The sequence below is a fragment of the Camelus dromedarius genome, chromosome 5, assembly GCF_036321535.1.
Source record: "Camelus dromedarius isolate mCamDro1 chromosome 5, mCamDro1.pat, whole genome shotgun sequence".
NCBI lineage: Eukaryota > Metazoa > Chordata > Mammalia > Artiodactyla > Camelidae > Camelus > Camelus dromedarius.
In genome coordinates this window covers 93,147,345-93,163,178 of record NC_087440.1, presented here as the reverse complement: position 1 = coordinate 93,163,178, position 15,834 = coordinate 93,147,345, and positions in this window count along the sequence as shown.

Sequence of the window (15,834 nt, the reverse complement as noted above, 5' to 3'; positions counted from 1 at the left end):
GCGATGCTCCTGGGGGTGGATCTGGGCTAGGTCGTATCAGAGTTGGGGAACGCTGCGGACAGAGCGTTGGGCTGTAATCTGGAAGACAAGGAGGCCCAGGAGCCACCACCCTGGCCCCGGGAGGCTCTGAGCAGAGGCAGCCCCTCAGCTCCTGCTCAGAGCAGTCACCTCAAACTGGCCCACAGACTCATGTGACCTCGGTCAGGACCCAACGGGCTTTCTGGCGGAAGTTCGTAGACCGGTCTCACACTTGCCTGGAAGTGCCAAGGATCTGGGGAACAGAAGGTATTGGCAGTGCCCAGACACCCACATTTCCACAGGGACTGCCCTCCTCCCACCCCCGACCCTGGAGCAGCCAAGCCTTCATTCACTGGGGCAGGAAAGGGGAAGAGAGGGGTCCCACAGGACCCCCAGGACCCCAAACCTGCCGTCCCTGAAAGGCCCGGGCACCCAGCCCTGTTCTCCGTCTTTGCTCTTGGGATTTGGTTCCATGTTGACAAAGACATTCAGAACGTGGAGCGAGGCCCAGTTCTCGTCTGTCGTTATGGTTACGGGGAGGGGAAGACAATTTCCTGTGAGGTATCTTCCGATCACTGCTGCCGGATGCTGGAGCAGATTAGGAGGGCTCCACGGTGATGCTCCCCTGGCCGGCTGGGGACTGCATGACATTCATTTTGACCTCGTGCGTGGGGTTACAGCCTGCCCACTTCGTTGGGGAGATAGAACGGACCTCATTAATAACCATCAGAGGATCACTTTGCCGGTTTTATTGCATTCGTAAAATTGCCTGTACCCTCTGCTCTCCGAAATGCCGGATTACTACATCGCAAGCCATCAAGGAGGACTGGGGCAGGGGTGGGGGGCACTGAGTGCACTCGGGGAGGGAGACCACCCCCACACCCAGGGGTGGTGGCTGGGGTCTCCTTGCAGAGGGTCGGCCCAACCGGAGACACTGGGACCCAACTCGACCGGAGACCCCTCCTCTGGGGAGACCCCCACCTCCCCACTGACCAGTGACCCTGCCAGGGCAGAGATGGATGGTGGGGTCGGCGGGGCGTCAGCGGTTTCTGGTCTGAGAGCCAGCGGGGGGGGGCTGTGACCCGGCGGGCTGGGGGAGCCATGGGGGCTGGGGGAGCTGTGGGCAGGGGTATTTCCTTGGCTATCGGCTATCGGGGTGCACTGGTTACAGAATCTTTTTGCTTCTAGCCCCTAAGACCGCCTGGGCCTGTGAGAGAAGCACCTCCTGCCTCGTTCTCAGGTGGGTGCAGCCCGAGGGCAGGCAGGGCCTGGGAGGTGTGGGGCTGAGGTCAGGGGAGGGGCCCGCTCATCCCCGAGCTGGCAGGTGCAACCTCCTCGTCTTGATCCAGGGACCCCATGGGACTGCAGATTCTGCTGTCCCTTACTCTGCTAGCACCGGGCAAAGCCTCCCCTCTCCTCCCAGGGGGTGTGGAGCGTGAGAGACAGGGAGCCCGGCCACCGTCGGGGGATGGGGCCCGAGCTGGAGGGACGGGAGCGCTCTCACTGATGGGGGCGCGGTGGGAGGGCGGCTAGGAGTCTATCTCGGACGTGTTGCATCTGAGGGGAGACAGCAAGCAGACAGCGGGGGCCCCGCCGCTGGCTTTAGGGTGAAGCAGGGTCCCACCAGTGACAATGTGGCCCAACGCAGCCGTGTGTTTTTTAAGTGGAAGTATAGTCAGTTACGATGTGTCAGGTGCGGTGTGTCTGTTTCTGGTGGGCAGCATGTTTCAGTCACACACACACGTACATATACTCGTGCTCATATTCTTTTTCATTAAAGGTGACTACGAGATACTGAATGAGCCAGGGTGATCCTGACCGGCTGACCACAGGGGCTACCGTGCGGCGGTGGGCATTCTGAGCCCAGGGCTGGGGACGGGCGCAGGAGGAAGTGGGTCTGGATTTGGGACGGCTGCCCCGCTGGGAGCTTCTGGGAGAAGGACTCGCCTCCGAAGGCAGAGGTGTGACAGACTCCAGACGAGACTGGAATCTGGGGGAGGGCTCCGGGCTGAGACGGGCATTCGGGCTTGTCAGTGTCCAGATGGCACTTAACGCTGTGAGCCTGGGACAGGTCACCAGGATGGAGGTGTGGGGAGGGGACACGGGCCCTGCCAAACGCTGCCACTGGGTTGTGGGGTAAAGATGAGAACTTACCGTGGGCAAAGCGCCTTTGACAGGAGACGCTGACCAGGGGAGCGGGCAGAGGAAGGGGCACGGGGTATGCCATGGGGGGCAGACAGCTTGTGGGGGGGGCTGGCCAGACCAGTTTCTCCTCAGAAGTCACCTCCAGCCTCGTCACATCCTCAGGGTCAAAGAGGGGCCCTGACTCTGTGGGTGGAACTGAGGGTGGGTGAGCGTCTGCAGGCTGCCCCAAGACTTAAGGTCAGGTGGGTGGGCTGCAGTCCTCAGGACCCCCTCTCTCAGGCAGGCTCACCTTCCCCACGTGAGGCCGGGTGGTCTCTGGCAGGGCCCCAAAGCCTCATCTGAAAGACTCAGAGCACATGCAGCCCCTCCCTTACCACCTGCCCTCGAACCCTGAGTCGGGGTGGGGAGCTGGGGGCCGCGGTGGGGGGGTCCGGCTGCCCCGCAGTGTCTCCTCTCCAGGGTCAGCAGCAACGGGGTCTTGTGTGCCGGGGGCCATGGCCGCATTTTCATAAAGAAGTTGGAAAAATTCCTGCAGACGCAGCTCATTTGCTTCCCCGAGAGGCTCCCCTGTTTTTCTTTCTTTCTTTCTTCTTTCTTTTCATCAGCAACCAGTAGAAATGAGCACGTTTTTAGTTAAAAACCAATGGGCGGAGTCTCTGCTGGAGCATCTGGACTTGCTCTCCTGTCTTAAACAACCAGAAAAACTGGACAGAAAATCAGAAGCACCTGTTTTCAGACATTCGACAGTGGGTGATGTGGGACTGAGACCCCGACGAAAAAGGAGACGGTGAAGTGAGCCTTCCAGTGTCCTGTTTCCTGCCTGAAAACGCCATCCACGTGCAGAGGCAGGGGGCGCCCGCACGACCTGGTGGTCTTGATGAGGTGAGGAGACAGGGATCAGAGTCTGGGGAGGCAGAGATGGCTAGCGTTTGCAGGAGAGAAGACCAGAGAAGAGGGAGTAAGCAGGAAAAGCTCCAGAGCTCTCCGTAGGGATTCCCACAAGGAGTCTTTGCCCGACTGCCTAATGTCCCATGTGTGGAGCTGAGACTCCAAGAGCAATTTTGGAGAAATAACAGAGACCAGGGGCTGCAGGGTGAATGAGGTCTGGGGCTCATACAGGCCTGGAGCCTCTCCCCCACTTGGAGTGGACAGGATTCACTGAAAACACGGGCACTCAGCAGGGACCCCGTGAGAGTCCTGCCTTGGTGGCGGGTCGCTCAGTGCACAAATCCTAGAGGATGGGCGACCCTTCTAGCCCCAGAAGCATCAAAACCAACCTCCAAAGGACCAAACTCATCTTCAGGTGATGTCACTGTTGCCAGACCGAAGTGCACCCTCTTTCCAGGAATGTGATGGCATTCCACACCTGACAATGAACAGCATCCACATGACACCCAGCATCCAGTCAAAACCCACGGGACAAGCGAAGACCCAGGAAGCTGTGACCCGCAAACAGGAGGGAAGCCAGTTCCTAGAGGCAGACCCAGAAAGGGCGGAGGTGCCGGCAGAGGCAGCCGAGGAGGGCGAAACACCCGCCGTAAACACGCTCCGTAGGCTCAGAGATTTAAAGGGAGACGTGGAAGGAACGAGGAGAGAAGTGAGACACAAGTACTCCAAACGGAAGTCACGACAGTGGTGGAAAAGACAGTGGCCATTTCACGGGACGGGACTGGACCCGCAGAAAGCCCAGCGGGCTCCTGCCAGCGCTGGCGGCGGGCGCGGGCACGCCGACCTGCTGGCCACAGCCCACGCACCCGCCTGCTTTTGCAGACACAGCTCGGTGGGGCGCAGCAGGCTTGGGTGCCGGGTGTTGCCCGCAGCCGCTCTCGCGCCACCAGGTCGGAGCTGAGCAGCTGTGCCGGAGACCTGAGATGTGCGCTGTCTGGCCCTTCAGAAGAAGGGCGGCCGCCCCTGGCTTCCAGCATTTCCCTTGCGATCTCTTCACAGCGTAAATTGTAGAGCGAACCCGTTCCTCAAAGATGGCGCACGTATTTACTTTAGGCCAGTTGGGTCCGGGCGACTCCTAATCTGTAGAACAGGTCCCCCCCAGGATGGGGGTGGTTGCCTGGGCGACACTTTGTGGGGGGGCGGGGTGCGGAGAGGGTGGCCCCTCCCCGCCCTGGGAGCTCCTCCGAGGCCTGACCCTCACCCTGGGCCCTGAGCACCGGGCTCTGTCCTGCTGGCTCTGAGGGCTGTCTCTGCCCACAGGAGCGCGAGCCCCCACTGGCAGGGACGTCTGCCTCACTCCGTGCCCACGGCCAGCATGGGGCCCATCGTGACCGGAGGCAGGAGCGGGGCCGGAGGTGGGGCCGTTGGGCAGCGGGGGAGTCACGCCCCAACAGCCTGGCTTTGGAAGGGAAACTTCGCCTTTCTTCTCAACACGGTGCCCTCCCCTGCATCCACTCACCTTCTCTCTTCGCAGGTTTTAGCTGACATCTATAATTTGGAAAGCCATAAAAATGAATATAGATGAAATATTAGAGGGCGACAGTATGAAAAAAGCATGAACAAAGAGGCTCTCACGGCTCTAAATAGGTCTCAAAACTGCTTTCATCTGCACGCTCGCCCAGCCCAGTGAAGTTGATTCATTGACCAAATTGGCCATTTAAAATTCAAACGCCTGTGTTCTCTGAGTGCGCCTCCCTCCTCTCCAGATTTATGGGGCCCCAGAGAGGCACCCTGGGTGTCTCTGGTTTCTTTTTTAAGGATGATCTACAGTGAGGCGGCAGGCCCCTTCCTCCTGGAGCGCCTGGGCTCACCCGCCACCACAGCGTGCGCAGGACCCCTGTCTGCAGGCTGGCCTCCCCCCCAGCCCCGGGCCCGTCTTATGTCCCACCCGCCGAAGGATGAGGACGGAGGGTGTATCCACAGAAGGCAGTGAGTTGGAGAGGCGCCTGGGAGCCTGGTCCCTGGGGAGCAGCGGATGGGGTGTCCAGTCTTCACGTGTGAAGTCACCTGAGCAGGGGCGTGAGCGGCCTGGGGCAGGCCCAGAGGCTGAGCCCGGAGGTGCAGGCTTCCTGCGTGGAACTTCATGACAATCAGAGCAACGTGAGGGCGAGGCCTGTGTTAAGACGCAGGTTCCACTCTTCTTAGGGGATGGTGAGGCCAACAGATCAGGAGGTGACTGTCACCGATCCCGAGAGGAGGGTCCAAGCACCGCCAGCCAGGGCCACCGGGGAGGCTCCAGGGTGGGGCAGGAGCGGCGGAGAGGGTGACCATGGGCAAGATTTCCCTCAGAGTGTGAGAGCAGAGGGGGGTGGGGGTGTGGGTTCCGGACTGGCTGGTTTGTCTGTAAGGGTGAGTTGACTCCGTAGAATTCAGTGGCCCCGGGAGGGGTGATCTCTGCAGCCAGGCCCCAGAAGTTAGAGCAACTGAACGCAGGAGATACAAGATGTGGTTAATTCAGGGTCTGGAGCCCCAGTGGGGGGGTTTCTCCCTGCCGCTGCCCAGGTGAGGAAGCAGCGCCGGGCCGCCCCGGTCTGACTTACGCTGCAGGGAGCTCCGTCCCTGACGTCTCCTGGGGTTCCGGCCAGAGCTGCCCCTGCGGAAGTCTGGGGAGCATGTGACCTCTTTAGGCTGGCAGAGGGGTCTGAGAGGGGACATGCTTCTAGAGCCAGGTTCTAGACCGCTGGAGCATGGGTGAGGCTGTGGTCATTCACCGGCGAAGCTTCCGAGAGGGAGCTCAGGCTACCAGTAAAAAGGTGTGGGAGACGGGTCTGGAGACGCCCTGGCCCGAGGCAGGGCTCGGTCTGAGACCAGGGTCTGCTGCACTGTGGCCGGCGCTCAGTCCTCTCCGCACGGGGCAGCCCTTCTCAGTGCAGAGTGAGCTGGCTGTCATTTAATTCCGGAATCTATGCCTCTGCCGTTGTGGAACGATGCCTAGTTCCTTGAACTTGCTCCTCTGAGCCCTTGCGTGTGTCCCCCTCCACCCGCCGGGTCACCTTCCTCTGCCCTGCTGCCACCCTGGGCTGGGTAAGGACTTCCGAGGGCGACCACATGCCTGCACACCCTGCTCAGGGTTGCCCTGCACCCTGGGACCAGATCTGGCCACCTGTGGTCACCTGTGGGCCCTGCATCCCGCAAGGCCTGGCACAGGCAGGTGCTAGGACACCAGTTCAGTCCCCAGTGTCCACTGAGCACCCCTGGGGCCCCTGGGTCAGATGAGGGGTTTTCTGAGGATGGGCGGGGAGAGAGATGAGGGAAGAGAGTCCGTAAAGGCTCTCAGCCAGCCTGTGTGCGGGTCTCAGAGCTCCTGCCCCCGGGGGGTACTCACCCGCCACATCCCAGACGCCCCAAATCTTGGCCTCCGAGCCCCCACCTCCAGTGCAGCCCCCCACAGGCTGGACTGCGTGTCCCCAGCCCGCTCAGGGTAGAGTCGGGACCCCCGCCAAGCCTCAAGTCTCCTCTTTAATTACTCTATCTTATTTTGTAACTTTAATTATATAACATGTGACACGCTAAAAAACCGCCGTTAAATTTTAAGCCTTTGTAATAACATCACTTTATTACATTTTGATGACTTTATAACTATGATACTTTATTCTTCGTTCCATGTTATTTTATGACGGCACAGTGAGATTTTTAATATCTAATTAGGGAACCGGGGGATCATTAACTACGTCCGATACATAAGCGGCTGCAACCTGGCTCCCGGTGCTGGTGGCGGCAGGAGTCGGAGGCCCACCGCATCCCCAGACCTGGTGTGGGGGCGCGTGTCTGCCGTGCGATCCGTAGACGAACATGCCGAGGGCCACGGGGTGTCCTCATGCCGCTGGGGGAATAGCATCTGGAAGGTCAGGGGGACGCAGAACACGTCCTGGGCCCTGAGGCGGCCCAGCCTCTCAGGTCACCGGCCGGAGCAGCCCCCACTCTGCTGGACCACTGCCCACAGGGCTGACAGGTCCACAGGCCTCTGAACCCAGCCAGGAGGGCTTCTCTGGGCCTTTGGTTCTGCACCCTGGGATTTGGGGAATACCTGTAGAATCCTGGGGACCTGGGGTCTACCTGCCACCTTTACAGAAGCAAAATCTCAGATCAGGGAGTGGGTACCTTGCCAAGTGCACTCTGAAATTCAGTGATCGCCTCGAAAGAGAACCCAGGTCCCTTATCCCCAGCCTCCTCACGACGGGGCAGCCAGGACTTACCTGGGTGATGACAGGGGAGGGAGAGGGCGACGGGAGGGGGCCATGGGGCAGGCCTGCTGGGCCTGGGGTCTACAGGATGCGCGGGCCTCTGGCAGCACCTGCTGGGAACCCTGCTCCTACAGGCTGCAGCTCCACCTGCCGATGTCCATGGGGGTGCCTGAGGCCGCTGTGGCCTTAGACGTGGAGGTGGGGGGCCTGATGCCCTGCCCCCTGGGGCAGACCCAGGGGCCCTGGTCTGCTCCACACCCGCAGTCTGGAGGCCAAACAAGGCAGAAGCTCTGGGGCAACCTCCCCGGCCTGTTGCACCTGCCAGTGAGTCTAGGAGGAAAGCCACACGCTGGGAACAACATTCTGGCCAATGGCAGGGTATGTCTCCGAATGAGCTGTCCATGTCTGTCTCCGGGGGACCAGGAATAGGATCGCTCTGTCTAACCCGGCGCACAGACAGGCCGCCCTGGGGCCTCTCAGGGAGCAGTCTTCTCCCTGTGCAGGGCTCACGCCTTCCAATCCCATGATTCAGCAGCTTTGGTCGAGCCCTGGCAAGCTTTGATCATCCTGGAAATTATATCGCTGGCTTGTCCCACTCGGAGGAAACTCAGTTACCCGACTGGGAGCCATCAGCATCTCATCCTGCCAGCCGCAGCGAGGCGGGAACCCCTGAGCTCCTGCCCTGCTGGGCTGAGATTATGCCGGGGCGAAGTGAGACCCCGACTCCAAGGGACACTTCTGAAATCCTGGCAATTCCTTTCTCCATTTGCCTGAAGTTGGAAGACTCAAGCCCCTAAGCAGAAAATGTCCACGGTGATTCTAGGTCCACGTTGGAGGGGTTTCTTTCCATCAGCAGGACTCTGCTGTCTGAAAAGGGTGCTGCCTCGAGGAGAAGGGGGCACTGTAACAAAGAGGGGGTAGAAAATCCACAGGCGGGGGCAGCAACGGCCCTGGGCTGGTCCAGGGTCCCCAGCCTGTCCCTACCTGTGTCTCCCAGCACCACCTGCTTGCCCAGGGAGCAGGGCTCTGGCTGAGGGCCTGGGATGCCCCAGGCCCGCACCCTGTGTGCCCTGTGCATCCGGGCCCCCATGCAGGGCCCTGGGTGTGGGGGCTGAGCCCCGGTGACCTTTCCAAGGCATCAGGCAGAGGGCAGGACAGCTTCCACTTAACTTCTCTCAGCCTCAGTTTCCGCATGTGTGAAACGGGGATTGCCTAGGTTTTTTTTTTTTAAAAAAACTGCAGAATTCAATAGCTTTTAGTATCTTTGCAGAGTTGTGCCATCAAACCCCCAAGGAAACATTTTAGAACTTTTCCAGCAGCCCCCAAGGAAACCCGTACCTGCCAGCAACCGCTTCTGTCACCTGCCGCCCCGTTCCGGGCAACCACAAACCTATCTCCACATCCGCCCCCCAACTGGTCATTTTCTGGCTTGGGTTTTTGGGTTTTCTTGGACAATGGCCGTCCTCGTGGGTGTGGGGTGGCGTCTCCTTGTGGTTTTGACTTGCTTGTCCCGGGACTAAAGCTGGCGGGCAGTTTGCCACAGGCTTACGGGCCATCACATGGGCTTCCTGGGAGAGTCTCTTCGCTGCGCGCCTCGCCCATGTTTGGCTGGTGATTTCTCTTTGCACTGTTGACTGTTGCTCCCGTGAGTCGGAGAGACTGTGTGAGAGGGAGGGGCTGCCCCTCCGCGTCCCCCACGTCCTGGGACGCCGCGGCCAGAGTCCAGGGCTCCTTTCTCCCCGGGCTTGTGACGTTTGTTTTCTCTGCAGACAAGGCAGGGCCTGGTCCGTCGGGATGGCCGCCCCGCCAGGCGGGAGTTTCCATCCCGGCCCCTCATCTCCTTGCTCTTCTGAGAGCCCCTCCCATCCCAGGCGCTGGCAGAGGTAGGGAACACAAATCAAACGCAAACACAGCTCAGTGCGGGGTGGGTGGGGGGTGGGAGGGGGTGGGAGGGGAGGGGCGGGGGGGAACTGGTGGGCTAATTAACGCTGAAATTGCTTCCAGACGCGCTTGTGGTCGAGAGGGGCCCTCTCTGCACGCCCCGGGCCCTCCCTGGTCCCCTGCTCCCAGTCTGCTGGCTTCACTAACGACGGGAACTTACCCACCGCTTCCCGGGGGCCGGCCACGCTCCTGCGGTCTGTTTGCAGCAGGCAGCGCAGGCCCTAATGCTGGGGGTGAGGGCGGGGGAAGCCCAGGCTCCGGCTCCTCCCAGAGCCCCCCAGGCGTCGTCCTCGGGGCCACGGGGGAGAGCAGACCCTGGCTCTGCTCCCGGGGCCCCAGGTCCAGCCGGGCAGGTGGCCCTTCTGTTCCGAGGGCTCCAGCAGAGGAGTAAGCAGTAGCCCCGGGAGGCGGGGTCCCGGGGCCCAGAGAGCCCGGCGGTGGCGAGGGCTGCTCTTGGTAGCCCCTCTTCTGGAGTGAGCTGCTCTGGGGAAGCTCATCCTTGCGCTCCCACCAGGGAACCATGGCCACTGGCCAGCTGGGGCCCTCGGGACGGGGGCGGAGACACCTACTTGGGGTCACACAGTCAGGGAGGCCAAGCCTCTGGGCTCCAGCAGTCCCGCCCAGGGACCCTGACTCGTAGCTTGGACGCCACTTATGCCCCTTACTCTGCACGAGCACAACCCTGCTGGGCAGGCGTTATACGTGAGAAAGTCAGGGCACAGAGAGGTTGAGTAACCTGCCTGAAGTCACACAGCTGGTGCCTGGGGAGCCCAGAACCGGAGCCTATGCTGTGACTCCAGCGCTGACCTCTGACCCAGGGCAAAAGCCCTTCAGGGTGGGAGGGAGGAAGTGAGACCAGAGTTGTGAGAACCTCTCCCCACCCCAGACGAACAAGACGTCCGTCTGAACATGTGCCCGCCTTCCCTCCCCAACGGAGGCAGAGGAAGCGGTCCTAGGTCTGACTCATTCACACACCCTCCCCCCACCGCCCCTTTCATGCTGGAAGAAGCTAATTAGGGTCTCAGCACCTGGGAGCTGGCAGAGCGGACAGCCATCAGTCTGGCCTGAGAAGCAGAGCCTTGGAACTGGCCGACATGGGCCTCAGTGGTGGGACCCCCCGGTGAGCCAGGCTTGGCCAGCCCAAGGGTACTGGGAGCACGCATGGAGCACCCCTCCTGTGGGCCATGAAGATGTGATGGGTGAGGACCAGCCAGTCTGGGTGATCTCTGGCTGCAAGAACTGTCACTGGGCAGTGGACGTGTCCTAGAAGGCAGGGCTGTGGCGGGGTGGGGGGCAGTGTGGGGGACGTCAGTCATGTGCGTGGCAGTGTTAATGTAAAGCCTGCATCGTGCCCACCCGAGTGAGCAGGGGTTGAGCTGCTGGCCAGAGGCCTTGCCCACGGAAGCCATGCCAACACCCACCTCTTGTGGCGGCTGGGGCCAAGGGCAGGGGGCATGGGCCCCAGGCCCACCTGCAGACCCAGGCTCCCAAGAGCAAGACAGGGTGGGGTCTGATTGTCACCCTGAGGACGATGCCTCAGGAAGGCCCCCTGGCAGCCCCACCTCGCCCCTTGGCCAGGGCAGTGGGGCTGCAGACGATTCCCAGGCCTGAAGGGGCAGAGGGGCCAGCAGCACCTGGCTTTCCTTTTCCTCCTTTGGGGCCTCGTTGTCACTCTTTCCTCCCTTCATCCTCACTTCTCCCACCACGGTGGTTGGCAGTATTCTCGGGGGACCTTGGGCCCTGGTGTGCACATCCTGGAGGGGCCCAGAGAACAAGATCACAGTCCTGTGAGTGGGGTACCAAGTCCACAGGGAAGCGGCCTGTCCTCCTCAGAAGGGCCTTCACACTCGGTGAGGAATCAGAGGTGCCCTCGTGCAGCCTAGAAGGAAGGAAAGAAACAAGGAGCCCTGGGGTGAGCTGCCCCCAGGAGCTGCGTGGCAGGAACAGCAGCAGCCTCTGGCAGCCAAGAGAAGAACCAGAAAGAGGACGAAGACCGTGGTCCTCCAGGTTCACCGAGTGAGCCCTACAGAGCAGCCGGAGTCCCAGGAGACACGGCAGACACCTCAACTGCAGCTTTCTGAGCTCCTGAGCAGACGACCAGGTGACCCAGGGCTGGGTTCCTCACCCTTGGAAACCATGAGATCACACACTGAATACATTTGTGTTGTTTAAGCTGCTGGGCTTGGGGTGATTTGTTACACAGCACAGGTAACTGATGCACCCTGTCAACTGGGACAGGAGAGCTGGCAGTGGGGGCCTGGGAGCTCATGAATTCTTCAACTGATGGCGTCTCCCCATCTCAGCCCCAAGAAGGGCAGCAGGGGTCAGGCTGCTCCAGAACCAGGAGCTGCCCAGGTTAGGGGGTGGAGCTTGGCTGGGAGAGGTATTGAGGGGGAAATTGGCCACCCCCAGCTCCTTCTTCCTGCCCCAGCCTGCCAGGCATGGAGAGGGAGAGCCGCTCACTGCCACCCTTCCCAGCCCCAGCGCAGCCAGCCCAGACTGGGCTGGGGGAGAACCAGGATCTCCACTAGGGGTGCGAGCCCCTCCCCAGGTGAGCCTCCAGAGGCCCCAGGTGAGCCTGACAATGAACTCGGGCCAGTACAGGGGGGTCACCCAGACCTCCTGTCCTGCCTCTCCAATGTCCTCTGGATCTGACACCGGAATTAAACAAGTGAAGCCATGGCAAAACGAAGTCTCTGCACAGCAAGAGAGAGAATCGACCAGACGAAAGGCAGTCTGTCAAGTGGGAGGAAGCGTCTGCAAACCGTGCGCCTGATAAGAGGTGAACACCCCAGATGGGAAGAGTTGATACAGCTCAACGAATCAGCCCAATTAAAAGTGGGCAAAAAAAAAAAAAAGAGGACACCAATGAGTTCACCTAAAAACAGAAACAGACTCACAGACATAGCAAATAATCTTACGGCTACTGGGGGAAAGGGGGTGGAAAGGGATAAATTTGGGAGTTTGAGATTTGCAAATGTTAGCCACTAATAAAAACATAAAAAACAAATTTCTTCTGTACAGCACAGGGAACTATATTCAACAGCTTTAATGAAAAAGAATATGAAAATGAATGTATGTATGTATATGTGTGACTGGGACATTGTGCTGAACACCAGAAATTGACACACTGTAACTGACTGTCCCTCAATAAAAAAATGAATTAATAAAAGTTGGGCAGAGGACTTGAACAGACATTTTCCCCAAGAAGACATGCAGATGGCCGGTGGGTCCATGAAAAGATCCTCAGCATCATTAATCATCAAGCAAACGCAGATCAAAACCATATGAGATCACATCGCTCACACCCGTTAGAATGGCTACTGTCACAACACTAAGAGATAGCAAGTTCGGGGAGAACATGGAGAGAAGGGAGCCCCTGTGCACTGCTGGTGGAGATGGAAATTGGTGCAGCCACCATGGAAAACAGCATGGAAGTTCCTCAAAAGATTGGAAATACAACTATCATCCCATGCGGCAGTCCCACCTCTGGGTGTGCACTTGAAGGAAATGAAACCAGAGTCTTGAAGAGGCGCCTGCACCCCAGCATTCACAGCAGCGCTGTTCACAACAGCCAGGACACGGAAGCAACCCAAAAGTCCATCGACAGAGGACTGGACACAAAAGATGTGGTGTATTTATACCACGAACACTACTCCGCTCTCAAAGAGAATGAAACAATGCCATTTGCAGCAACATGGATGGATCTTGAGGGCATCACACTGAGTGAGATCAGTCAGGCAGGCAGAGAAAGACAAATACTGTGTGGTCTCACTTCGAGGTGGAATCTGAAAGCACGGAACTCACAGAAACCGAGAACAGACGGCGGCCCTTAGGGACTGGGAGTCGGGGAGGGGCCGCGGGCAACGTGGGGAGGTGCTGGCCAACGGGTGTGAACTTCCAGTTATAGGGGGGTAAGCTCCGGGCGCTAATGTACTAAAATAATACTATATTTTATACAAACACGATGAAAATAGGTATCTAATTCTCTCCACAACAATAAAAACACAATGGTAATTCTGTGAGATGAAGGTGTGTTAACCACCCTTACTGTGTAAACATTCCCCATTACATATGCGTATCAAGTCATCCCAGGTCCACTTTAAACTTACATGCTGTTTTACGTCAGTTGTATCTCAATAAGGCTGAGGGGAGAGAACAAGAGGAAGGCAGGAAAGAAATTTCTCGGGCCGCCTGGCGGAGCCGTCAGTCTCTTTGCTGAAGGAGGTCTGCTGTTCCGCGCCCGCCTCACTCATCTGTGTAACGGCTCCTCCGTGGGTTCCCCTGTTCTCAGTTTTCGGCTTCTTTCCCTGCCTCTGTGAACAGCATCACAAGCAGAAACATCCTTGTTCTCCGTCTCCATCACCAGCCTTCTCAGTCCTGTGGAGGCAACCCCAGGAGCCGTGTCCCGGGCTGAACCGTGTCTCCGCAAACGCATACGTGGGAGTCACGGCCCCCAGTGCGGCTCGGAATGGGCCTGTGCTCAGAGGCAGGTCTCCACAGGGCTGACCAAGTTACAGCACAGACATTAACGGGGGCCTCGCCCGCACAGCTGGTGTCCTCCTACGGAGAGGTCGGGAGATCGGGACGCAGACACACACAGAGGGACAGCCACGTGAGGACCGGGGAGAAGACGGCCGTCTGCCAGCCCAGGAGAGAGACCTCAGGAGAACCAGCCCCAGCGGCACCTGCGTCTGAGACGTCCAGCCTCCCTGGACTTTGTGACAGCCACCAACGCAGACCAGTATGGACTGGGATTTAGGGCTGAGGAGCAAAGACGGCGCTTCCCGGCCCTCACAGTACCGGAGGGCTTTCCACAAAAGCCGTCCAACGTCCGTCTCCCACCAGCAGTGGGGACCATGTGTTTCTCTTCGTATCCTGTTAGTTCCTTCCTTTTAATTCTGCTCATTGGATGGGTTTTAAGTGATAGCTCACTGTTACTTTAATTTAAATTTTTTTTACGAATTTGAAAGGTTACTTTCATTTACAGTTATTACAAAATATTGGCTCCATTCGCTGAGCTGTGCAGTGTGTCCTGGTAGCTGTTTTCTTCCCCAAAGTTTGCACCTCTTTCCCCACCTGTCTCGCCCCTCCCCTTCCCGCTCCCCACTGGGGACCACTAGGCGGTTCTTCACACACGTCAGTTTGCTTTCTTTTCGTTGTCTTTACCTGTTGCACTTTTTGATTCCACACATATTAGTGATGTCATACAGTATTTGTCTTTCTCTGCCCTTCAAGTCCGTCCACGTTGCTGCAATGGTGAAATTTCATTCTTTTTTAAGACTGAGCAGAACGCCACTGCGTACACACACATGCCTTTACCCAGTCACCTGCTGGCGGGCACCTGGGTGGTGCCCACGTCTTGGCCATTGTAAACACTGCTGCCTTGAACACTGAGTCCATGTATCTTTTCAGATTAGTGTTTTGGGGCTTTTTTGATGTAGACCCAGCAGTGGAATGGCTGGGTCATACGGTGGTTCTGGGTCTAGTTTTTAGAGAAGCCTGCATGCTGTTCCCTACAGTTCACACTCCCACCCACAGAGTGTGAGGGTCTCTTCGCCGCACCCTCCCCAGCGCTTGCGTTTTGTGCTCCTCTTGATGGTGGCCGTTCGGACAGGTGCGAGGTGACTTCTCGCTGGGGTCTGGGTGTGCGTGTCCACGACAGTAGCGAGGCCGAGCATCTCTCCAGGCACCTGCCGACCACCCGCATTCCCCTACTGTTAGCGGTTTTGAGCACCTTTTGTCTGCTGTTCGCCATTCGAATTTACTCTTTAGTGAATCCATACTCTCGGCCTGTTTTCTCCACTGGATTGTTTGTTTTTCTCCTACCAGTTCATAAGCGCTCTTTGTGTCTTGTAGACAGTCGCTTCGGATTGTCACGTTCATTGTAAATAGCTTTTTGTTCCTCCCAACTTGTCCTTTCCACTGCCTTTGTTTTGGGCATCTGTCTGCAGACGTTGTGCAGCCCAGGCTGTTTATAACTCACTCTGAGAGCTTCAGGGTCTGCAGGCCGCTTGGTAAGGCCCCCTCACTCCTGCATGGCACACAGGCTCCGGACCATCCTGCCCCATTTTATTTCGTTTTACATTTAAGTCTATAATCCACGTGGAATTTACTTTCAACTAAGATGTAAGGGTGGCTCCAGCTTTTCGGCCTTCCAGGAGGATGCTGGCTATTCTGGCCCCTTGTTAAAGGGGCCTCTTTCTACTCTGAAACAAAGCTCTTGTCCTCTGCTGGCGTCTGGGCCATGCCGAGGCGTTTCTGACTTCCCAGCCGTCCCGCGCTGCGGGCTTCCATCCCTGCGCCAACACCTTGTTGCTCGTTGAGGGTGCAGAGACATAACCTTGAGTCTGAACATCAGTCTTGTGTCCTGCAAACCTGTGAGCTCCTTTATGAGCTGTAGTTGTTTTTGTGGGTTCCTGGGGATGTTTCTTATGCACACAGTACTGTCCTCTGCAGATGAAGACAGTCTGCTGTTCTAATTAAGGGCTTTTGACCCCACCTTCTTGCCCACTTGCCCTTGTTAGAGCCTTCATGCCCTGCTGAGTGAAAAAGCCAGGATCAGATGTACTGGTCTTCTTCCTGATCTCAGGGGGAA